This window comes from Lissotriton vulgaris, chromosome 8 (assembly GCF_964263255.1).
Source record: "Lissotriton vulgaris chromosome 8, aLisVul1.2, whole genome shotgun sequence".
Classification (NCBI taxonomy): Eukaryota; Metazoa; Chordata; class Amphibia; order Caudata; family Salamandridae; genus Lissotriton; species Lissotriton vulgaris.
In genome coordinates, this window is record NC_141696.1 from 282,972,933 (window position 1) to 282,998,080 (window position 25,148).

The window sequence follows — 25,148 nt, forward strand, 5'->3', positions numbered from 1 at the left end:
TTAAATCTTGCTTTAGGTTTCTAATTAATAAAAAATGGAATATAAAATAAATGGACATCTGGCGTACTACCAAATGGGTGGCTCCCAGGGCTCAAGGAGCTTCTCAACGTTCTCAGTGACCACATAATATCACACAAAACTTTGTTTGTACTTTAAGGGCCTAATTCACAATACTGATGTGTGAGTAAGTGTGACTTGCCTTGTTAGTACTCCTCCCTTATATATGAATTTCAGGAGTAAGCTAGGGGTAATCCAGGCTTATTCCTGGAATCAGGGAGAGCTAAAGTAGTAAGGCGCTGCAAATTCTTTGGGAATTGGTACAGAGTGTTTCTCTGGCTAATGGCTGTCACTGTTTGGGCATTCCATGGTGCCTTATTTATAGTGTGTTTTAATTACTATGCTTGGATATTACAATCTGTATAGTAAGGTAAACTTTCATGGTGAATATTAAAAGTATTCTATTCTCTCAATTGCAACTCATCGTGTAATTCTTAAAAGGATAAAGTACAGATGCTGTATTGCAAAGTGCAAAGCCTTTCTCCATAATATCTCTGCCCACTAGAGAAACTCTTGATCCTCAAGAGATCAAACAGAACTTGTTCTTGATTTCATACACAATGCAAACAGACGTCTTCACCTCTACCAAACTCACCTATTCCTTTTCAAGATTTCAAAGATTCCAAAGTACACAGAATTAAAACCCCAATATTATTAATGATTCCCTCATCACTGAAAAGGTTATCATAAGTAAAATCATAGAGGGATGTATATTATTTTCAAACTAGTGAGTCAAAGAATTTAACATAATATGACACACCATATAGTACAATAATCACATTAAAACTTGAAACAACATTCTACTCATGAAGCAGTCAGCTATACTAATTTTATGTCTGCCTAAAAGAACAGAACCTCATATCAAAAGGTACAGCAAAATCAATACTGTACAGCTACGATTGCACAAGGTTCCTGGCAAAGTATAGAAACATTTAAAACTGCTATTTAGGTCACCACAAAATATGGGCAGTCTATGGCTTTGCCACCTCTCCTTCACCATGCTCTGAGACTAAAAAGACATTATTTCCTTTCTACCAATACTGTTAATCCACACATGGAAAGCCAGTGACCTCACCTGTAGATTTCTTGTGCCTGAAGATGGCATTTGAAGGCCTTGCATTTATCTGCTTTGATACTCTAATTACAGTTTTGTTTGTGTTGAAAATTGTTTCAGAATGAACAGACTTAAGAACGTTGTCATACAAGTATACTGTACAATTAAATTAACAGATGTTACTTACCAAATGATAGCATCACAAGGGTGTTCAAGTTTTCATTTTTAGCAGTCTTAGTCTGTTAAGAAAAATAGATTATGAGTTATTCTTTTTTAAATATTGCATTTTTTCCAGCAAGTACGATATGATTAACAGTTACAAAAACATTCTCACTCATGCGTAAATGTAACATATGCTATTCGTGAATTTGGTTACATATTCTTTGGAGACTCACCTAAGCCTACAAGCAGTGACCTATTACTAGCAAGTGGAAAGTCTGGGAAGGAAACTATTCAGCCTAGATCATGCAAAATTATCTTATCAAAGAAAGCCTTACAGATATGGCTGTTCAAAAGCCTGTTCGAATACTTGCTAAAATATTAACATTACAACAATTAAATCCATATGACTATGGATTAGTTAAATACATGGAGCATAAGCTTGAGCCTGCTAATCTTCGCTCAAGTCTGTTTTATAGTTTTCTTTACTGCTCCTTCTTTATATACAAAAGACACACATCACTGGCATGGGTTATCTCCCCTCTCTCTCTCTCACAGACTCAGCAAATGTCTGCCAAAAATGCACAACTGCAAAGTATCTGCTTCCCATAGTTAGAGCTTTGCTAGGGGGGGGGGGGAAGTGTTACCACCAGGCTATTTAACTCACACTTGGAAACACTATTTAGAGAGATTAAATCAATTCCTCTCCAGTAAAGGATGTTTGACTTCATTGTCTCAATACTATGGTCAAATAGATGAGGCTTCTTCATAGACCGCTTTATAGAACACCACTTATGATGGACACATCAGTATCATCTGGCTATCAGGGACTGGAATCTCATCCCACTGAAAACTTAAGCACACTCATTAAAACATGAGCAGCGATGAATCTTGAATAGATTATTATAACTTAATAGCTCCAATGCACTAAACAGTCTTTCTCCCATTTCAGACTGTGTAACATACCAGGAAATTTAACTCTAACGAAAATGATCAACAGAATCTGTCCCCCATGGGCACAGGAGCAGTATCACAAAAAACTTAGAGGGCTCGATTTACAAAGCTTTTTCCCATTTGTGAACCTTGTTTATGTACATTCAGGAGCATGCTACCCCCAAGTCAGTGAAATAGGGCAGCACATATTGGCTGGACCATATAGGTTCCAACTTGGAATCCTGACAGGACCATTTCAGCATTTTAACCCTCCAAAGTCAATAAACTGACTACCATTAGATTGAGTATTAGTAACACCTGGAATCTTAAAAACATTGAGACATCAAACACTGTCATATGAATAACACAAGGATAATTAGTCATTATTAGCTATTATAAGTCAGTAAAACAGGTATGTGATGTCAATGATGTCATTTAACATCTCATGAGTGATGTAATATGTGAGGTCATAAGCAGCACATGACGCAGACACGAGATACATATACACATATATATTTATTATCCAGTGGCGGTTGCCACTGGATAGTTATAGTTAGGTCAGCTGTTTCATAGAAAAAGCTTTTTTTGTGTTGCTAATAACTTTTCAAAAATGTGCCACATGGCCCCCTACCTCTTTCATTGGTATCATGCCAGGGAATGGGATCCCCGGGACCCAATAAGGGTTGGGGAGGGAGACTGCACCATTTGAGATGTCACCAGTGATGTCATAAATGATGTCATTGGACATGTCATGAGTGATTTAATTTGTGAGGTCATACGCAGTGCATAGCAGGGTGCAAATTATACTTACTCTTCTAACTATAACTTGTAAATTTCTCTGTTTTTTTATTTCAAAACTTTAATGTTGTTACTGACATATATACCTAACTATAACGATACTTTATCCTTTTTTGTTGTTGTGAATATGACCCAGTGGCAGTTGCCACTAGGTAGTAAACATTAGGTCAGCTGTTCCATTAGAAAAGCATTTTTTGTGCTGCTAATAACTTTGGCCCCGTTTGACAAATCACCATGAAAGGGACTACGTTAAAACTAGTTTGTGCATGGAAAATTTCGGGGTGATCCGTCAAGCGGGGCTAAGATGGCCTACATCAAAAACTGCTGAATGAATTACACCAAAATTGCTAGGAAGCTAGATCTTGGTCCACAGATTTAGCTCTTTGGGATTTGGTGCATATCAATTCAGTAGTTTGAAAAATTAAGGTTGAAAAATATTTCTATATCTGGACGGCTGGTTTTGATGGACTCTTGCGAGAGTCCCTCAAGCCCAAGTTTAAAAAATAAAGTGTCCCGATTGACCCAAGGAGCTTTTTTCTTTTGGATCGTCTTGCTTCCCTGGGAGCCGGACTTCCACAGGAGTGACGGCTCTGACTATCTCACAGCAACATAAGAAAGATTTTGCTGGCAGCCATTACACTTAGTCCCTGTCTATAAGTAAATAAGAACAAATAATAATATAAGGGGGCAGGGTTGGGGCACCCTGCCCCCCTAATACCCATGGATGGGACTCAGATGGATCTACCCCCACCACCCAGGCCAAAATTAAAAAATAAATCTGCAGTTTTTGTAGCGAAACTGTGGGACTCCCGCAAGATCGATAAAAAATAGCGGCCGAGGCCCCATTGTTTAATTAAGGGAAGGGGTGCGCATCCACCCTCCCATGACCATTACAGGAGGTAAGAGGACAGCACTGCCCCTCTCCCAAGCCATTTAAGTCCCGGGGAGCCTGCCTTCAGGCTCAAAATGTCATACAAATGGGAGAAGGCCGCGCATCACCCCTCCCTGAGATTTCAAAGGCACCAGGGATCCCATCAGCCAGGCCAATATATTTAATTGAGGGGATGCAGGCCCCCTCTTGAGCAATTATAGGCCTGAGGAGTCCATCTCTTGCGGTCAAAATGCCAAAAGAAGAGGATGGGGGCCGAGTGATCCCCTTCACTGAGCCTTCTATGGCCCCATGGACTTCATCCCCTGGTGCCGGCTCATTTGCTTTGTCCCAGGGATCCTACCCACGGGACACAGCAGTGTCACTGCCCACACTGCAGCGGGAAGGGAAGCTTGTTTGTGCACCCGTCTGGCGGGAGCATTTTTAACAGGATCGGCCGGTGGAGGTAAGAGTGGTGGGAGGGGGAGTCAACAGACAACAAAGGAAAATAAAATTTAAAAAAATAAAACCTCTTACCTTGCGCTCGCTGCATCATTGAGTCGCAAGGTAAGTGGCTTTCTTTTTTTAATTTACATTTTCCCTCATCGTCGATTGCTCTCAACCACGCCCCACCATGCGTACCTGCACTGCCACTCCTAATTTTAAAATCTCCCACCAAACGGGAACAAACACAGAGTCTGTTCCAAGTGAGCAGGAGCTTTAAAAATGCTCTGATTGGCTGGGGGCACTGTTTCCGAGCAGGGAAACAGATCAACTGATTGCTCCTGCCTAGAAGGAGCAGCATAAATAGCTGCTCCCTTTGGGCAGGAGCAATGCAGGGAAGCAGACTAGGCCATGTGGCTCCCGCGTGTCCGCAATATGTGAATGGTTGGTGCCCTGGGTAGGCACAAGAGCACTGAGTGATTATAATGGGAGGTCCTGGAGAATGGGGTTCCCGGCACCAAAATTAGCTTGGGGGCACGAGTCCCCCTTTCCAAGCCATTGAAGTCCCGGGGAGCCCACTTCCAGGCCTGTATTGCTAAAAAAAGGAGAGGAAGCCAGGGGACACCACTCCCTGAGACTTTAAGGGCCCCAGGATTTCTGTGGAATTTTTAGTTCAAAACATTAATGTTGTCACTGACATATTCACCTAACTATAATGTTACTTTATTCAACCTTTAGTTTTTTTCAGTGACAAAAATAAATAAATATATATATATATATATTTTTTCAAAATGGCTGCTCCTTCTGCCTTCCCTCACCCTCTGCAGAGGATCGTAGACAGTCGGCGGAGCGACGCCAACCAGAGATAATTTCCAAAAATGAATAAGACGATCACTCAGAGGTTGTAGCTAACACCACTGGTTGTTCAATCCAGGTTACGCGTTTCGCTTGTCAAGCAAGCTTGGTCACATATAATTTAGGTCTGCATTGAAATTCTAGCTCACCCAGAGGGCTATGCGTTTCCTTGTTTTTTCCTTTTATTTATTTCCTCGTCGTGTTTGGCATAATGAACTTACTTTGTTTCAACATAGATTATTTCTTTTAAAATGAATACCATTAGTAATATGATCCAGCACAGACCAGTGTTACTACTACTACTGTTAATTAAAAGGTATAGGATACATGAAATCTGTGTTGCTTTCTGCCACTTCCCACTCTTGTACAATCCCCAATTTCAGAGACATGTCTCACGCTCACCTAAGGCATTCAGCAAATGTTCAATACAATAATCGCAAACGTCCAATACAACTTTCTAGATTGATCACCATGAGCATATTTCCTAACAATACTCACATCATCTTAGTTGCCTAGTTTGTATGGCCCACAGACAGGCATATCTATACATATCTTCTTCTCTATTGGTTTGTTGATCATCATTGATCAAATCCCAGAAGAGGGAATATAGATGCATTTAGAAGTTGTAATATTAAACGACAATTACAAAATGGCATACTGAAAGGATTGTCAAAATATAAACTGCAAACAATTGGAGAGTAATAACTATCAACCTTCAAGTCTATGTGCAACCTTGACTTCAAGTTGCTGATATTGTTCTATTAAGCAAAATGTACTCTTTTACCACTTATATTAACCATCTGGGCCACAAAAGTCCCACTTAGCAGAGAATGATCCTTCAACCACATCATCTTACGGTGATCTTATGTAAGTAGTTCCCCCTGAAGAAAGGATTCTCCCTAATATGGAATTCTTTGGTCACAAAACAATCAACCAAAGGGAATGTGCGTAGGTAACGGAACAATTATACATTTGGGAATCTAACCATCAATTAGTATGTATAGAAATCCTTTGCTTAGAGGCAGCAGTCATGAATAGAAGTGACAGCCTTTTGAAAAACCTTCTCTAGGGAACGCCTACTCTGTAATAATAAAATTCTGCATCATCTGACTGCCTACCTTTAAAAAGAATCTTGACAATCATTTATAGAAACTAATTACCTTCTATTTGTAAAGCAATTTCATACATTTGCCTGTCCCCATCATGTGTAGCCACATTTTCATAGCAACATAATTACACAATACTACCTCTTAAAATTAATATAGTGTAACTGTTGACTCTTACTACAGTATTTATGAAAAATATATACTCACCATTATAGTAGCTATTAAGATCATTGCTATTAGCTGTAGCAGTAGAACCAATATTTTTCAGTCTCCTTTTACTGTCCTAGCACCTGCGATGCACTAACTCTACAACTTCTGCAAACACAGCTTTAGTTGATACTATTTCAAGTAGCTCTTTTCACATCCACCTTCTCCTATCTTTACTATTGCTCCTTCCTCGCTATGGGTCTTAAGGCTCCTTCTCTCTGCCCTCTTCCATTAAACATTAGTAGTTTTCCATTGATATTTAGTATTGTCATCTATCTCTTTTTCAACTCTCTTTTTTGGCACACACATATCCTGATCCTATTTATACCCGAGCCCTCTTTTTGCTTTTAGTATCAAATTTGACTTTCTAAGCATTAGTTTCCATAATAAAAAATCAGTCACACTCTTCTTTCAACAGTACAAAGATCAAATACCATGGTTTCAGCATAGTAAAATCTAATTGACATATATAAACAGTGCCTCCTGTCATAAAGATTACTGCTACTATTACTTTAAATTGGAAAATAATTTTGGTAATAGTAACAGAGCCTCCTTTCTGTCACAGTATCTCAAAGCATGGACAGCCATGTTTCATTGTTGTGGTTAAACACCTTAGATAATAAATTCTACTCCTCACAACACAACATGTAATAAATGTGCAGATCCACAATAAGTAATTTCCTATGTATTATTGTTGTTAAGGGAAGAGAATGCACCCTAACTAGCAGAGGTTTTGCTTATACTATAGACATACAAATAGATATACATAGCCACACAAACACATACATAATGTGAATTGTTGTTTTATTCCACAAACTGCAGTGATATAAACACCATAAAGATTATGACATTCACAGTTAAATATAGGGCAACCCTCAAATAGCTCAGCAAAGCTTTACCACTGTCAAGACTAATAGGATTAGAATTATGCTGAATGGAGAAACTAATTATGAGGCAATGTTATATAAAGTCATGGGTAGGTTTGGAGACTAAATACAAATTCACTCAAAGCTGCTTTCACATCATCTAACAAACTAAATATTTAAATCTAAACCAGCCATCTATGAACAACATAAATTATACAGACAATTAACCTACTCTTAAAAGATGCACTGGCTCCATATAAGTGCATGGATAACATTCGCATTTTTCTCTCTAAGTCATTTTAGTGACTGTCTCTTGAAACCTCTGGGGATTGTTTTTTTGTTGTTGCAGGAATGTGTTCTTTCCTGAACATAAATCTTCCTGCTGGTAACGCAGGCACCCTTGCACCATGATGTTAGAGTGCTTATCTTGGCGCTAGGCAGCACTCCGTACGCAAGCTCAGGGATAGAGAAGGAATGCGTCACATCTTAGTAAATATGGTGTATTCCTGCTCTCTCCAATTGACACAGCTCAGAAAGTTGTCTTGCTGTGTTGTGGCAAATGTTAAATAAATTTGGACCGTGGAGAACAATTAGCATTCTAAAGCTTCCTAAAACCCCCATCAAATTTCAGTAATAATATTTTCCACTGCCCCCAGCTATGTACAACTTTGGGAGATGTAATGCATGCTGAGCTTTTACACATTTAACATAACACATGTGCTTGTTTGGTTTCATGAAGCACCATGCTTACCCAATTTTAGTCCTATAGAAAATACAATAAAAAAAATATCCTGACTGTCCAAAGTTGATAAACTACGGATGAAGCAGTTACAAACATTTTTATGATTAGCAATCTGACATGTAGCTCATTCTTCGGAAATGCTTCTTTCTACATAGACAAGCACTGAAAAAAATAGGACATATGTTGGGAATCAAAAACCTTTTTTAAGACCATAAATTGGCCTTGATCAATGTTTTTGCATGTCACAGGGATGCTTGTTCCCAGGCACTGTGACAGTTATATAATTTGGAAAAGTAAAGATTTTACGTCTGTATGTCAATATCCATTACATAGACTGTCACTAATCTAGACACATTACTAGAAATTCAATTTGTTTTATTCGAGTATGAATGGGATTGCCTAACATTTATATGAGAATATGGGTTCACCAGTAATACTGTGCATACCTTTAATATTGAAGCATTTCAGCCTGCTGCAAAGAGTTATACCAGTTGTTAAATTCCTTCCAACTTCTCTTTGACCTTCACAAAACCCTATCTGGGATAAAACTTCAACAGCATGGTGACGAGAAGTGCCTTTTAACGGTCACATCTATGGTACGCAGAGGGCTTGTGAGTTACCATATCTGGATAATGAGTGAGAGGCCAGAGATAATGTGTGGCCTTCACACTGGAAATATGTGGATTAATCAGGATAACTGAGTTATGCTAATAAATTACGTACCTGGGCATAAAATTCACATTCTTAGTAAGTTAGTAGCCTACTGGGAAAAGATAGGTTTAATACAAAGAGAAATAATTAGCTTGCTGCAGGCAAGTCTGTAACCCTCCGAAAGTAAATCAGTTACTTACTAGTAGGCTGTCCGGTTTTAGGTTTAAACCTATAATAACTGATGAACCCCCACTGAAAGGGAAATAGCCATAACCAGTCTAAACATATAAACACTGAAAAAATACCTTTATAACCACAAACTAAATGCCATTCAAAGAAAGGAAAAGACAAGTGAAAGAGTATTTTTTTTCTTCTTGAAGGGGCCAATACAATGTAACTTTGTTATACAAGCTAGCAGCAAGAAAGACTGAACTAACATTATTCTGCTTGAGGTTTGTTATTTTGGGATTTCACTAAAATATTGTTTCTTCTTCCTTTTGCTTTTTTCAGTTTTGTGGTCTTGGGTCTAAAGATGCAGGGTTTAGACGCATGTTTTAGGTCTTGTTTAATTACTTTCTAAACTATAGAGAATCTGGAAATATCAAATTCATATTTGATATTTTGGCAGCAAGAAAGACTGAACTAACATTATTCTCCTTGAGGTTTGTTATTTTGGGATTTCACTAAAATATTGTTTATTCTTCCTTTTGCTTTTTTCAGTTTTGTGGTCTTTGGTCTAAACATGCAGGGTTTAGACACATGTTTTAGGTCTTGTTTAATTACTTTATAAACTATAGAGAATCAGGCAATATCAAATTCATATTTGATATTTTGGCTGCGTTTGATTCTTTCACTGATAGGTAAAATGGCTGGTTTATTAGAATATTTCCCACTATTTGCCATCATATTTACCCACAGAAAATGGGTAAAAACCCTTGATACATCAGCCCCCACTTTCTAGTAAGTCAGTATTAAAAGTAGGCCAATTTCCAACACCTCCGGCTTTAAACATCCAATGCAAGGTATAGAGACAAGTATATGTGAAAAGAGTGCTATCACCAAGTATCTGGAACAGTCGTGAAAACATGACAACAGTTTTTTGGAAAACATGGAACACAGTGTCACTTGGAATGCTGCTACAAAAAGGTTCTTTCCAAGTTCAACAAAGATTGGAGTGATATTGTTTGTATTTGCAGTGATTCAGCTACGTGTCTGAAAAAGTTGTGTGATGACCTGTCAAAATCGATACCTGAACTGAAGTGCTTCCCTGTAAGAAATCCTTGCCACTTGTTAGATGGCTTGCTGAAAGTCTTTACAATCTTCAGGGTTAATGAAGAATGCTATTGACTTTTTAGTCCATTCTGGTGCACTGTTTTGTTATGCGCTGGAACTATGATGCAAATATTTCTCATTTTGTGCTTTGTATGGCATCAAAGAAAGAGTCATCCTAACTGTGTCACTTAGCTGAAGGTTCTCAGTCCAAGGGGCTGGGAATGCTATATTATCCATGTGGCCACCGTTTACAGAATTTTTACTGAGTGATGATGCCGAAGGCAGGATCTTTGGTCGCATATTGATAGTGATGTGCAAAAAATTACGCTCTACTGCATTCTTAGATTTTTACAGGAAAACATAACTGCAGTGGTGGACATCATAAAACAAGCATTTGCAATGCAATAGGTCTCGCAGCATTAAAGTTTGAGTTATTGGCATTGTGTATGACAATGCATTGCATAAAATTTTTAGCATACTTTGAATCACATCGCTTAAGCGCTCTCGGTTGTGCAGCCACCGGCGAAAGAAGTGGAGCGTTTGCATTGAGGAGGAGAACGGGAAAAACCGGGAAAAGAGATGGCCAGATGGACAGCAGGCACAGCACGGCCTCCATGAGGATGGTGAAGCAGAGCGCGGTCAGGAAGACGGCGTTGCTGAGCGCGCCCACCACCTCGGCGAGCGCGTAGCCGAACGTGGCGGCTGGACTGCGCAGCACCCAGAGGGACACGCACGAGGCCGTGATGCCCACGCACAGCGAGATCAGGTCGGACAGCATGTTGAAGGAGTCGGACACCAGCGCGATGGAGTTGCCCAGGTAGCCCACCACCAGCTCCACCACAAAGAAGACGGCCGTGATCACCAGCATGAAGATGAGCCGGCAGGTGCGGCCCGTGTAGCGCCCCATGGCCCCGGAGCTGCACGCAGCGCTCCTCTGCCTAGCTCCTGCCCTGCTGTGCACCTACCCCCGCCGCTGTCTGTGCACACACCGCAGCCCCAGCCCCGCGGGCTCTGCACTGCACAGCTGCCAAGACCTGCTGGTGCAACAGGATACCTGTCAGTGCAGCGCGCTCTTCCCCGGACAGTATCCTGCTCCGGAGACCGGTCAGTGCAGTGTCCTGCCTGCTCCTCTGACCGGAGAGCGCCCTGCCCAGCTCCTCACTGTGCCCAGCTCCTCGTTGCAGTGTTCTACCTGCTGCTCTGTCCTGAGGGTCTATCCTGCTCCCTAGTGCCTTGCCGCCACAGACCTTCCAGTTCCCTATCCTGCTCCCCAGACCCTCCAGGGAAGTGCCCCCCTTCTCTGCTCTTTTCAGTGCAGTGCCCTGCTCCTCAAACCTTGCAGTGCCCTCCTTCCCAGATCTTTGAGTGCAGTGCCCTGCTCCTCAGACCCGCCAGTGCAGTGCCCTCCTTCCCGGATCTTTGAGTGCAGTGCAGTGCCCTCCTCCCCGAGCAGTTGGTGGCTCTCAGGCGCGCTTTGCACTCCTCCACTATAAGTGCATTCTTCTGCAGCTTTAGTGCACCGAATGCCCCTTTTGTAATAGCCTACCTTCAGGTGGATGCCCTGCTCATAGAAGTCTTCTTTACAATAGATATCCTTGTCGCCTGCGCTGCCCTGAAGTGACCTTCTCTCCTGCTTTACCATGGATGCCCCTTTCTCCTACCCCGCTATACAGTGAATGCCCCTCTCTCCTGCCCCGCCTCACCGTTGTTTGCCCCCGTCTCCTACCCTGCTTTACATCGGCGCCCGTGGCCGACGTTAGAACCTGCGCCTCCCCCCGCACCTGTTTTACTTTAAATACCTCCTCCCCTGCTTTTCTTGAAGGTAAATACCCTGTTTCTGCAATAAAAGCCCTCCTGCACTAGTAAACAACATAAGCCCCCTCCTTCAGCGCGAGTATGCCCCCGGGTCGCCGCTGGCCTCCTCGCCCGCTGGATCCGACGCTCTAAGAGCTTCCGCCGCCTCAGCGATGCCCTTTTAACCGGTTGCGATAAGATGCCCGGATGCCAGGTTCAGCCTCCCTCGGCCGTGCCCAACCCTGGTCGCCTGGCAACGGGAAGTGAATCTGCTGTGTTCACAGTCTCAGGAGATAGTGTCCTTTACAGTGACTCACACGGCCAAAAGTCACGGGGCATCACGTAGGTACTCACATAACACAATAAAACCCTACAGTTCGAACTAAGGCCTGAACTTCGAGATTAACATTCGTAAAAAGAGGTTTGCAAATAGCGCAACAACTTTTTGCAAATGGAAAAAAAATGTTGGTTCTTAAAATTCAAAAAAGATGGGAATCCCAATCCGACCCGTTGCAGCAGTATTCTTGTGATCGGGTGCAAATCACAGATCACCAAGCTTGGATGCCATTACTGAGTTTGTGCGCACGCAAAACGAAACCTAGCGTGGGGCGGGACTTCCGTTTTGTGAAGCCCGCGCCCACGGAGTGCCTGGAGGAGCAGTGGTGATGCGGCGCTCCCATGCCCGAGGGAGAGCCCCGCGGTCGGAGGCTGCACAAGTCCGGAGTGCCGGTGAGCAGGGAAGGGGGGGATGCCTGTATGTGTGCGTGTGTGTGTGTCTGTGTGTGCGACGGCGGAGGGGTGGGGGGGATGTCTCTCCGTGTGTGTATGTGTGCTTGTGTATGTGTGTGCCCATGCGTGCAGGGGGAGGTGTGCCTGTGTATGTTTGCGCTTCCCAGGAGACAGCCACGGCGAGCGCGTTCGCGCGCGCGTGGCCTGCGCCGATCGCCCTTTGCGAGATGCGCGCGGCCAGGTGCTGTCTCCTGGGAAGCAGACTCAGTAACAAAAGATCTCTGGCTAGACAGCGCTTACGCGCTGTCTATCGCTGCGAGACCTAAAAAACTAGAGTCTGAAAACACCCTTGTCTGGCAAGTATTCAGCATAATTGGTGTAAATGTGAAACATCTCCTTGAGAGTAGGCTGGGCGAAACCTTTAGTGACTTTGGCACTGCAACATGTTCCATTTCAGAGTGCTTGCCACTTGGTAAGAAAAGCAACATTGAAGAGCAATTCAGGAACTTTTATTTTACAATGTATGAGAAAGGTCTTGCAATGATGTATAGAAATGTCCCTTCACCAACCATGGCATTTGAAGTCAATAAAACCTCACTGTAGTACTCTGTACAAGTTCTACATAACTTCCATAAATGGGAATCTTTGCTATAGTTTCAAAAGTGCTGCTTCACATTTTTGACCGCTTCAATAACTCTGAGGGCATAAGCACCCAGTTTAACGCAAATGTTGTATAACCTGCCCAGAGAATCACAATCTTCAAGTGCACCAGTATTGGTAAAGAAAGCTATGTCAGTGGCCAGAGTTAGCAAATTGTGTACTGGCTGTTTTGGCATTGCCTGTCTCAAGTACCAATGTTGAGAAGGCCTTTTCACAGAAAAAAGTTTACATGGGAAGCAAAGAGCGAGTGCACATGACCAAAGACTCACTGAAGAAGTATTGTATGGTGTACTACAATAAGTTTGATTTCCCAAAAATGTATTTGGACCTCATATACACTGTATGTACACTGTTTATATACCATGCACTATCAGTGCAGAAAGCAAGCAATATTAAAAGGAAAATGTTCCATAAATACTGGAAAAACACTGTTTCTGTTATTTTTAGTGGCGCAAAAATTTGTAATCACGGATAACTACTGTTTATTTAAGGAATTGAAATCACTTGAAAACACTAAAAAAAACAGAATTGACCAAAATTTTACTGAAATCAGGAAAGCCTACCTACTAGCAAAAAAAGTGAGTGAAATATTCAGAGTACATATTTTTGCCAACACAGGGCAAACTACCAATTGTGGAGCAAGATGCAGTACAATAAGCCCCAACTCACTTAATATTACATTTGCCATTGGTCCATTTGGCTATGACCTTGAAAGACCATTTCAGAGATCTCAGGGTCAATCAGGTCAGACATCCTAGGGACGTGCAAGTCGTAAGAATTGTTTTGTACAACTATATTAGTACTGACATTTATGCACAGCTGAGAAAATTGAGGAAGAAGAATATATAACTTAGCTTGTGAAAGATCAAGAAGTGTCACTTTGGCTTCTGTCAGGAATCACATCAATGTAATTTCTCTTATTCAGGGTAGTAACAATAAAAGCAAGAAAAGAGAGGGCAAGGTCCTAGTGAACCCTCTATGATTAATCTTTTGGAAAGACCTCTACGTTGGGACCGATTGTATGTTACAAGATGGCCTCTGCGTTTTTATAGTACACTGTGGTTAGTGTTATTGGAGCACTCGCGATATTAGATGCTTCAAGAGGCATGCTCGTTCACCCCTCTGCGCAATTCAACTCTCTGAGCGAGCTAGCAGTCTTCTTTTGGCTGTCAAATGGTTTCCCGGAGATTATCATCTCCATTCTGAGTGGCAGTCAATTTGTTTTGGTGGAGAACTTATTCTCCCCTGAGTTTGGACTTTTAAAACTCCTCTTCAGAACCCAAAGAGTCTCAGAGTAGAAAACCTCCCGCTTGTCTAAACTATTCTTTTGGTGTAGCGGCACAGCAGAACTCGTCAAAACTGTCATCTGGAGTTTCAGTAGGAGAAGGCTTCCTGCACACCGGTTTTTGAAGCTCCGAGTAAAGTTAGCCGTCTCCCTGATTTCAAACTTCTCGAATCTACAACCAAGTGAGCCTCCTACTCATTTATTTGAACCGTCGCTGAAAAAGAATCCTTCAAGTGAGCTCCATCGAGAATTCAGTACGAGCGCTTGCTTGCACTTGCTTACTCTGGAGCCTCATCTCATCTCATCCTCCCTTGAGCATTCTTTTCTATCCTTTCCTCCCTTCTTGTTCCTTCTCCTGTTCCTTTATGCACACTCTTCCTGTGATGTAAAAAGACAAAGTTCTGGAGCCAAGCAAGTTCAACAGAAATATCAAACAGTAAAATGTTTGAAGAATAACTCTTCCTTGCCTATGGAGAGACATTGACTGAAAGTATTGGAACAAATTGTCGACTAATTCAGTTGTTGGGGCAGTTCCTCCCCTTGAGCAGAAATCTGACAATTTCATGAAACTGTGCAATCTCTATAGAAGAAATGCAATAACTCCCGCAAACGCTGGTTGGGGAGGCTTAGAACTAAATTAGACATAGCAGTAGAGTTGAGTAAATGTATGAGGGTTGATCTTTTTTATGTCTCCTTTCTTCCCTCTGTGCATTAGGTTCTCTCCCAACCAGGAATCAATATTGTTTTCTATAAGAAGAAAACCTAGTGAAGACTCCATTGGAGAGAGAGAGCATCGGCAGAAGTCGGAGTTGTCTCTTCTTTATCCCAATCCCCTTTCTTCCTTGCCGGTGAAGCCGCTGAGCAATCTAGGGCGGCAGCACTTGTAGGAAGGCATTGGTAAATCTCATCCATTCTGCTTCTGCAGAGATCGAGGTACTTGACAACTTCAAATGAACCGCTCCTGACAATTAAAAAAGTCTGTGCCTCCAATGTATATTGTTTTTATCACTTAGTAACCAAATACTTCTTATGAGAAAGTTATGCACCCTCTGAAATGGACTGAGCTTGGTTCTCCATATACTGTAAGATGTTTACCAAGTTCAAGCAACTCGGCCTAGAATAAACTTGGTTGGGGGTAGTACTTCCTCCACTATAGGAGCTCCCTATAGTGCTGGCCAACTTAAATGAAGTTATGGAAGCATATATTTTCTAAAGTAACGCTTTATCTCATTAGCATTTTGTTCCGTAGCGTGACACTATTGTAGTATTTGCGCTTCCCCCCTGGCGCTCCTGCCGCCCTGACCCCTCCACCTCCATTTTGTTGTTGTTGTCGTCCTCCTTTGCCCGCCCCGCCTCCCAGCTGAAGCGCCCTCCCACAGACAACAAACAGCGCTCCCACACCAGGAAGCGCCGTGACTCACTCTCTGCTTCCAAGCTGAGTGGTCGCTCCCCTGCTGCTGAGGTATCGTTTGTGCAGCGCTTACGCTCTAACCTGGTCTGCGTTTAATAATTCTGCCTGCTGTGTGCCCTCATTACCGCTGCGTGCTGGAACTGCCGCTTTGCCCATTTAATTGCTGATTTTACCGATTTGCCCATTTACAGTGCGATACTGCTAGCGTGACTCTGTTGCATATTGTGTTTTCATCTCGCCGCTTTATCTCATTAGCATTTTGTTCCGTAGCGTGACACTATTGTAGTATTTGCGCTTCCCCCCTAGCGCTCCTGCCGCCCTGACCCCTCCACCTCCATTTTGTTGTTGTTGTCGTCCTCCTTTGCCCGCCCCGCCTCCCAGCTGAAGCGCCCTCGCCCCTCCCCCCCCCCATCCATTTATGGCCAATGCCCCCACGCGCAGCGTCCACGCGCTACGGCCACGCCGAAGGTGCGCCAAAGGTAAGCCCGTCTACGCCCGTCCGCGCCTGGACCGCGCCCAGCGCCAGACCCCCTGCCCCTCGCGCTGCCCAGCCCCCCCGCGTTACCTACGATGCCGCCACCCTCCTAGCCCTTAACCCCGGTCGCGCCCCCAACTGCGTCCAAGCCGCTCCTGGACGCACCCATGGACCGTTCTCCTGCCTCTCCTGCAAATTTAGCGACACCGACAACATCTCCGCTGCGACCACAACACAGATTCCCGACCCCAACCACCTAGAATGCATCCTTCTCAACACCCGCTCGGTCCACAGGCACGCCATTGACCTTTGGAACCTACTAGACACCATCTCTCCTGACGTCGCCTTCCTAACGGAAACATGGATGAACGCTTCCTCCGCCCCTGACATCGCCATCGCTATCCCTGATGACTATAAGATCACACGCAAGGACCGCACCGACCATACAGGAGGAGGAATCGCTATCGTCCATAAGAAATCAATCCGCATCTCAACCAGCTCTGACGCCAACCTCGCTAACTCCGAACACCTTCACTTCCAGATCCACATCGACCCCAAAACCACACTCCGAGGCACCCTCCTCTACAGACCACCAGGGCCCCGCGCAAAATTCAGTGAAGACATCACGGACTTCATCACCCCACACGCGCTCCCCTCCAAAGACTACATCCTTCTGGGAGACCTCAACTTCCACCTTGAAAAGATCAACGACCGCAACACCGCCACCCTCTTGGACAACCTCGCCAACCTCGGACTTAAACAACTGGTCACTTCCCCCACCCACATCGCAGGTCACACACTCGACCCCATCTTCACCTCCAGCAACCATGTCTCCTTCAGCCACACTACGAATCTCCTCTGGACTGACCACAGCTGCGTTCACTTCACCTACAACAAGCCGAAACCCATCATCCACCTCCAACCAACTCTACAAAGAAACTGGAACAAAATCACCACGGAGCAGATCTCCACATCGCTCCTTCAAACCTCCCCAGCCCTCTCTTCTAACGCCAACGAAGCCGCCTCCAACCTCACCCTTTGGTTATCCAACACCGCCGACACCTTAGCACCACTGAAAAAACGTCAACACAAACTTGGCATCAAGAAGGCCTCATGGTTCAACGATGACCTCAAGAAGTCCAAGAAACTGTGCCGCTCCCTTGAAAAGGCCTGGAAAAAAGACCCATCCACCAGCACCAAGGACGCCTTCAAAAGCGCCATCCGTACTCACCACCAACTGATCCGAAAAGCCAAGAAAACAGCATTCAAGGATCGACTTGACAACAACGCCCACAACAGCAAGGAACTTTTCAACATCGTCAAGGAATTTTCCAACCCCTCGGCCAACTCCAACGACATCACCCCCTCTCAAACCCTCTGCGACTCCCTAGCCTCTTTTTTCCACAACAAGATTGCTGACATCCACAACAGCTTTGACAACCAACCCGGAAGCCAACCCACCCTACCATCTGCTGACCATCTTCCCCCCGTAAACACCCTTAACGCCTGGAACCCAATCTCCACTGAGGACACCATCCGCCTGATGAATTCCATCCACTCTGGATCCCCCACAGACCCATGCCCTCACCACATCTTCAACAAAGCAGACTCCATCATAGCTCCGCACCTCCGAGACGTCATCAACTGCTCCTTCAACTCCGCTACCTTCCCAGAAGACTGGAAACACGCTGAACTCACCGCCCTTCTGAAAAAACCAACAGCAGACCCCACCGAACTCAAAAACTACCGCCCCATCTCGCTTCTTCCATTCCCGGCCAAAGTCATCGAGAAAGCTGTCAACAACCAGCTCGCCGCCTTCCTCGAAGCCAACAATTCACTCGACCCCTCACAATCTGGCTTCCGAGCCAAACACAGCACTGAGACCGCCCTCATCGCAGCAACAGACGACATTCGAACTCTACTGGACAATGGAGACACAGTCGCCCTCATCCTCCTCGACCTCTCTGCAGCCTTCGACACAGTCTGCCACAGCACCCTTTTACAACGCCTCAGAAACATCGGAATCCAAGGAAAGGCACTGGAATGGATCACCTCGTTCCTCACCGGAAGAACCCAGAGAGTCCGCCTCCCACCATTCAAGTCCGAGGCCTCTGAAATCATCTGCGGCGTACCACAAGGATCCTCACTCAGTCCCACCCTCTTCAACGTATACATGAGCCCCCTCGCGGCCATCGCACGCCAACACAACCTCAACATCATCTCTTACGCGGATGACACTCAACTGATCCTATCTCTCACCAAGGACCCCAGCACCGCCAAAACTAACCTACACGAAGGAATGAAAGAAGTCGCCGAATGGATGAAACAAAGCCGTCTGAAACTGAACTCAGACAAAACAGAAGTCCTCATCTTAGGTAAATCCCCCTCTGCATGGGACGACTCCTGGTGGCCGGAAGCCCTCGGAAATGCACCCACCCCGACAGACCACGCACGGAACCTTGGCGTCATCCTGGATTCTTCACTCTCAATGAACAGACAAGTCAGCGCCGTATCCTCTTCCTGCTTTAACATTCTTCGCATGCTCAGAAAAACATTTCGCTGGATCCCCTCCGAAACAAGGAAAACAGTCACCCACGCTCTAGTCACGAGCCGACTGGACTACGGAAACACCCTCTACGCAGGTACCACCGCTAAACTCCAGAAGAAACTACAACGAATCCAAAACACCTCAGCCAGGCTCATATTAGACATCCCACGCAACGAACACATCTCTGGACACCTTAAAGACCTCCACTGGCTACCCGTCAATAAGAGGATTACCTTCCGTCTGCTTACCCACGCACACAAATCACTCTACGACATCGGACCAGATTGCCTCAACTCTCGACTGTCCTTCTACACCCCCTCCCGCCAACTTCGCTCTTCCAGCCAAGCCTTCGCCACTGTACCTCGCATCAACAAGACCACCATGGGAGGCAGATCCTTCTCATACCTGGCTGCCAAAACATGGAACTCACTCCCCGCTTACCTTCGCCTCACCCAGAATCACCTAGCGTTCAGAAAGCAGCTTAAAACGTGGATATTTGACAAATAATCCTCCTCCCCTTCCTAAGCGCCTTGAAACCCTCTGGGTATGTAGTGCGCTATATAAATCTTATGACTTGACTTGACTTGACAATGGCTGGAGATGTGGTGCTAAAAAAACTCTCTACAACTAAGGATGACTTGGAGGAAGATGCAACAGTCATGGTGGGGCACAGTAGGGTATTTGAAACCAGTCCATGCTTCATTTGCAAACATCTCAGGTCACCATTGAATTTCTTGGAACCCCAGGCATTCTTGTACCCTGACCACTTAGGTTTTTTTGACACTGATATTAGGACAATTAAAGGCTTTGCCTCGTGGAGACACACGTGTTATGGACACTAAAACCGTTTCTAGAAAATGTTCTCCTATAAGTGAAGAAATAAAGACAGACTCTGCAAGTCTATGAACACATAATTGAAATGCAAAAATGACCTGACAAATCAGTAGGCAAGAAATAATAGCTGTATGCTTCTATGCTCCAAAACTGAAAAGATGTCATACTGTGTGCATACAATAATTCTTGCTGAATAGACAGTAATACTGGCCCTCACCTTCTAAGCTGGAGTGTGAGATGATTTTGCCCACTGTTCAAGCGTGTGTTATTGCGTTGAATTGTAATTGCATTTATATTGTATACGCCCCATGCTGATGCACGCAAAATGCCTATCATTTTTGTGTGGGACAAATGCTTGTTAATGTTTACCTTTCCTTCCTACATCCACACACTTAAAGAAGCAGTCAGTCCCCCGTGGCCAAGTGGGTTCCAAAATAAACGAAAAACTGCAACTCCAGCAGAAATAGCAAAGATCTCCTGCCATTAAAGGCATACACTTGGCCAATATCTCATTTGAGCTTGAAGTTTCCTTCTCACTCTGTGAGGCACCATGTTTCCGGTGTTTTCCTTTTTGCTGCACTTGTCATACTTCAAGTCACCTACCTCTGTGAGGTACTTACGAAGAGTTCTCGATCAAGAACAGGAAAGGGGTTTACGCAGTAGCACAAATGGCTCTCAAAGATGAAGGTTAGGAATAGAGGATTGATAAAGGTGACCTGTGTCTTATTGGTCATTATTTATGCGTAATAATGTATTGGCTAAAGCACACCTTCCATTTATTATAAGGATAATGTAAGTCACCAAGGGCTTTCCTTTATAGGGTTATGAAACTCTGAAGTGAATTACAATATCATTTTTTTATTTATGTTGCAGGGTATTTTATTTCTTTTAGTACAAGGCTGAACCCTTTTAAAATATTGGTCTCTTGCTCCATTTAATGAGACATCCGATGGCTGCAAGTACTTGAATATCTGTGCTGGGAAAAATTAACCCCTCTAACAGGCAGTTTGGTGCAACCACGTATGTTGAACAGATTAATGAAATCCATTTTCAAAATGCAGAGAAGGTAACTTTCACATAAATTCCTGCTTTCATGTAATACATTTGAGGGGTGCAATATATAAACATACGCCATAAATGCTTTCCTGTCAGCTAATTAAGATGAATTTCTACGTAAAAATGTTCAAAAGAAAGAGTTCATTAGTTAGCTAAGCACCACTTGCAATTCTGCTCAATGACTTTGGCAATGTGCTGACTCAGGTGGCAGACTTGGGGAGTTACACATAACTCTAATAACAGTACAAAAAAGTAGAGATGTAATTTTCTTATTACAGGTGACTGGTGAGTGATGTCATAACTAACTGTAACAGGAAAATTACAGAAATGTTCTAAACAGTGGTTGCCGGGTTTTATGTGTCAAGGTGTAACAATGCTGGCCCTCACTGAATGCAATTATACCATACATCATCATTTTGTAGTGGAAAATCTACAACACTTCATGATAACAAATACACTTTTGGCGGGATGATGTGTGTCCATGTTGTAACACAACACATTAATTTGCACACTTCAGCAATGTGGGTGTAACAGTGTACATTTCTATGATATAGCACACCACAGCTTCCCATTCATGAAATGGGCCTACCGTTAGTGTTTTGCTTTTGAAGTAGTGTAAATCTCAGTTGTTTTAGTACTTTCGGACACCGCACACTGAAGTAAACAGGTTCCGATATGTCATTTTCAAATATCCCTGCTCTAAAATACGTCAAGAATCAATTTGCTACATAAATTCTAAAAGGAATGGAAACAAAAACGTATATTCACTATGGATGTCTGGTGAAGAATATTGCATCGAGGGATTCTTTTGAACTGTGCAGTTGTGTTTGGAGATAGCTGTTTGAGAAATAATTCCTTGTTTCATTTTTGTTGAATTAGTCATGTAAAAATTGACTGGTGTTATATGCACACGCACATACACAAAAAAGCATGATTAAAAATAAATATACTCTTAAGTAGATCATACAAACTTGAGTTAAGTTTATTGATTGTAATTAAAGACATGTTGTCTAGCAAAGCAGTGCACTCTCAAGCCCAAGTTACCTTTGGAACTTGGCCCCCTACATTGATTGTTGAAACGTTGACATATTGTACACAGAGATTCCCCGTGATTCTCTGGGGACATTCCTAAAGAGGAAATTATTGAGTAGGAACGAGCACCTTCATTCCCTGATGGTTCAGGTCTTCGTACCCACGTCTGTGGAGAAATGGTTTTGGAGGGTACGTCTATCAAGCTTGAAATCATTTCAATGCAGATTACGTACCTTGTAGCACCAGGAGCCTACCTTGCCCAACGTGCCTGGACTAAGAGTCCTTGTGCTCTTACTAAAGGTTGCCTTTTGATCTATGGTGTTAATTATCTTTGTCCTGATGAAGACCCGCAAGCCAAGTCGACAAAATAATTTCAGGTACAAATCAGTTTGAAAGGTCGAAACTATCCTTTCTGGGCTGGATTGAATATCAAAATACTTTTTTGGTTGATGAGCCCGCATTCCTTGACCGTCTACCATTATTATGGACTAAAATTGAAAAGAAGTTAGGATTCGAGCAGGCCGTTTTTCATTAGCTCTTTTGGAATGACTTGAGCTACTGTGTGTTTTTTTAAGGAAGTACAATATATTTATTTTAAATTTTTTCTTTTTCTTTACACCACTTTGCACAAGAACACTTCTATTTACCCTTTCCTATGCACTTCTTCTTCGAAGGAATCGCAATAAAGTCTATGAATATATGACAAATAATTGAATTATTTTGTGAAATATAAATTAAACATATTTTTCTTTTTAAACAAATGTTGTCCCTCTTTCCTTTCTCTATTCTGCAAGAATCCAATAGTAGGACCATCATTATGTGAATTTCTAACGTACGTTTGGCCACTAGGACCATTTTGTTATTTGTAACAATCTTTCTAAAAATGGCATTTTCAGAATTGTAATTTAAAATCCAACTTAAACTCAAGTTAGGGTTTTAAATTGAAACTCCAGAGACACCAAACATGAAGAGGTTACCTGCTCCCATCTGGAAATTACACTTCTAATATTTAATACAGTAATTTCAATGTTATCCTTTGGGAGAGGTAGTTCTTGCAGTACTGAAAAACAAATGCACGCAAATTTCCCATTTGCAACTTTTTAAATACACTGCAAACTGCCACCGGGGCTCTCCAGTGCCTACCTTAGGGTTGACTTTTATATACAAAAAAGGAAGGTTTGGGCCTGGAGAAAGTTTGTTTTGCCAAGTCGAAGGGGCAGTTTAAAACAGAGCACACAAAAGGTGCAATGGCAGGCCTGAGACAAGTTTAAAGTGCTACTTAAGAGGGTGGCAGAATCGGTGCTGCATGCCGACTAGTAACATTCAATTTACAGGACCTGGGCATAGGTAGTGCTACTTTATTAGGGACTTTAAAGTAAATTAAACAAGCCAATTGGGTTAAGCCAATCTTACTATGTTTAACCCCTTCAGCGCGGCGCGAATTTTCGCGCTGTGCTGAAGGTTTTAATGAGCCTATCGGCTCATGACGGAACGGTTCCGTCATGAGCACAGCTCAACCGACGCTCATGACTGAACCGTTCCGTCATGATCATGGAAGGGCTTAAGGAGAGAGCACAGGCACTTTAGCACTAATTGCAATGGTAAAGTGGGCAGAGTCCTAAGGTCGGAATGCAAAGGATTGGGAGACACTGGTGCCGCCAGCCTCTCTCATCGCTGAGGCAATGTCTCACGCAGCTTTGATTCCCGATAATTGAAACCTTGTAATTAACTGAGAATTGAGAGAATATTTCCCCTCCACCTTGGAGTTGCTGTGAAATACCCACCAATCTAAACTGTGTTCTCCACCACTGCAAAGGTGCACCTTTCTGTCCAGCCAGACCTGCAGTGATTAAAGCACCAGGGCAGGTTTAGATCTTTCAAATGCAGAAGCCTATAATGTTATTCTAAAGCCCTCACATATTTTTTTCCATTGATGAGCGCTTAGTTACTTTTGCTATCATTGGTGGTAGTGTTTGATTCTGAATGAGTGAAAATAATAAAGTTATGTGGACAGCATGTTTTGTATTATATTGCATAAGATCCCATCTCCTGTGAATTAGCATTTGGTGCTGGTTAAATAATAAAAAGGTCACCCAAAGAAAAGTTTAGGAAGATTTGTTTCATCTCTTCTTGTGGATAACTATCCTGGTGTGGAAGGAGCTTTGATATAGCACAACTCATCTACTTTCTCTCGCCTAGCTACTGAGAAAGTTAATTTTTTGCAACAGTAAAAGAGAAATTGAGTTTGCCTGTATGTGTGCAATAGTGAGTTCCCTCTACAAACTAGGCAATATGAAGTCAGGTTAAGTGCAAATTAAGCTTCAAAAACAGAAGTCATAAATACCAAAACATTTGAAACAAAGAGGTGCATCAAGTTCGATGCTACAATTTGTCATATGGATGTATTTTACAGGGATAACACTTGGTTTCCAACCTTAGTTAAGACAGTGATGGCACAGCATATTTTTACTTCCATTTGTATCACTATCCAGTTTGCTGACAAAAAAAAAGTGCTTTGTTATTAACCTTTTTTCTAGGATACGTGTCGCTACGTGTCCTGGAAGTTTGAATCTTTGCCATTCTGTGACTTTGTCGACACTAGACCACTCAAAGAAAAAAAAAGGGCACTGCCAAGTACCTTCACCCCACCGTAAACAAAAACATAAGTCATGTTATTTTAGGTCCATGGTAGAATCCGAATACTTTAACGTGTGTGTATATTTAAAATACAGTTAATATTCTATGTTAGTGTCATGAATGTGTAGTGGTGGAATGAGCTAATTAACAGCAGCTCTTAACTGGCTGACCCAATACAAAGAGATGTATTAACGAAGGAGAGATAGAATTGGGGTTACCTGCTTCCTTGCCTCAGTGGGAACTAAGATATATGGAAATACAACAATTGTGATGATAATGGGCATAGTCATATGCAGCACGCCTTGCTTCCACCAATCTACGTATGTAGACTACCTACAGTATCGTATTGTTGAGTGGATGAGTAGTGTTTCCTCACTTTCTGCAATGTGTCAATGTTGCATTTAAAGAGTCTCCACAAATTCTCACTGGAGTAACTGAACTAGCTAGTTTGTGATACTGGTGTTGGCATAGGGGTTCCATGACATTTTCTAAGCTCGTGTTTGTATTTACAGGATATCACTATACAGCATACTATTTCTGCATTGCTATTGACTGTTGGAAAGCAGTTATCTAAGTAGCAGACTTTCTCGAGCTTTAACATGGTAGAGGCCCTCCTAGGTGATAGTGAAGGTTGGCCAGTTTGTTAAAATATAGATTTAAATGTGGTTATGCTCC

The 25,148-nt window shown here is 43.0% G+C and overlaps 1 long non-coding RNA gene across 4 annotated transcripts in view; it reads right to left on the bottom strand.

Moving 5' to 3' along the window:
• The window catches only part of LOC147696968 (uncharacterized), a 628,335-nt gene that overhangs the window by 160,578 nt on the left and 442,609 nt on the right, over positions 1-25,148 (bottom strand). For all 4 annotated transcript variants that reach the window (XR_015299275.1, XR_015299274.1, XR_015299273.1 and 1 more), the window contains one exon: positions 1,299-1,350. This is a non-coding gene — a long non-coding RNA (uncharacterized LOC147696968). The remainder of the gene's footprint in view (positions 1-1,298; positions 1,351-25,148) is intronic.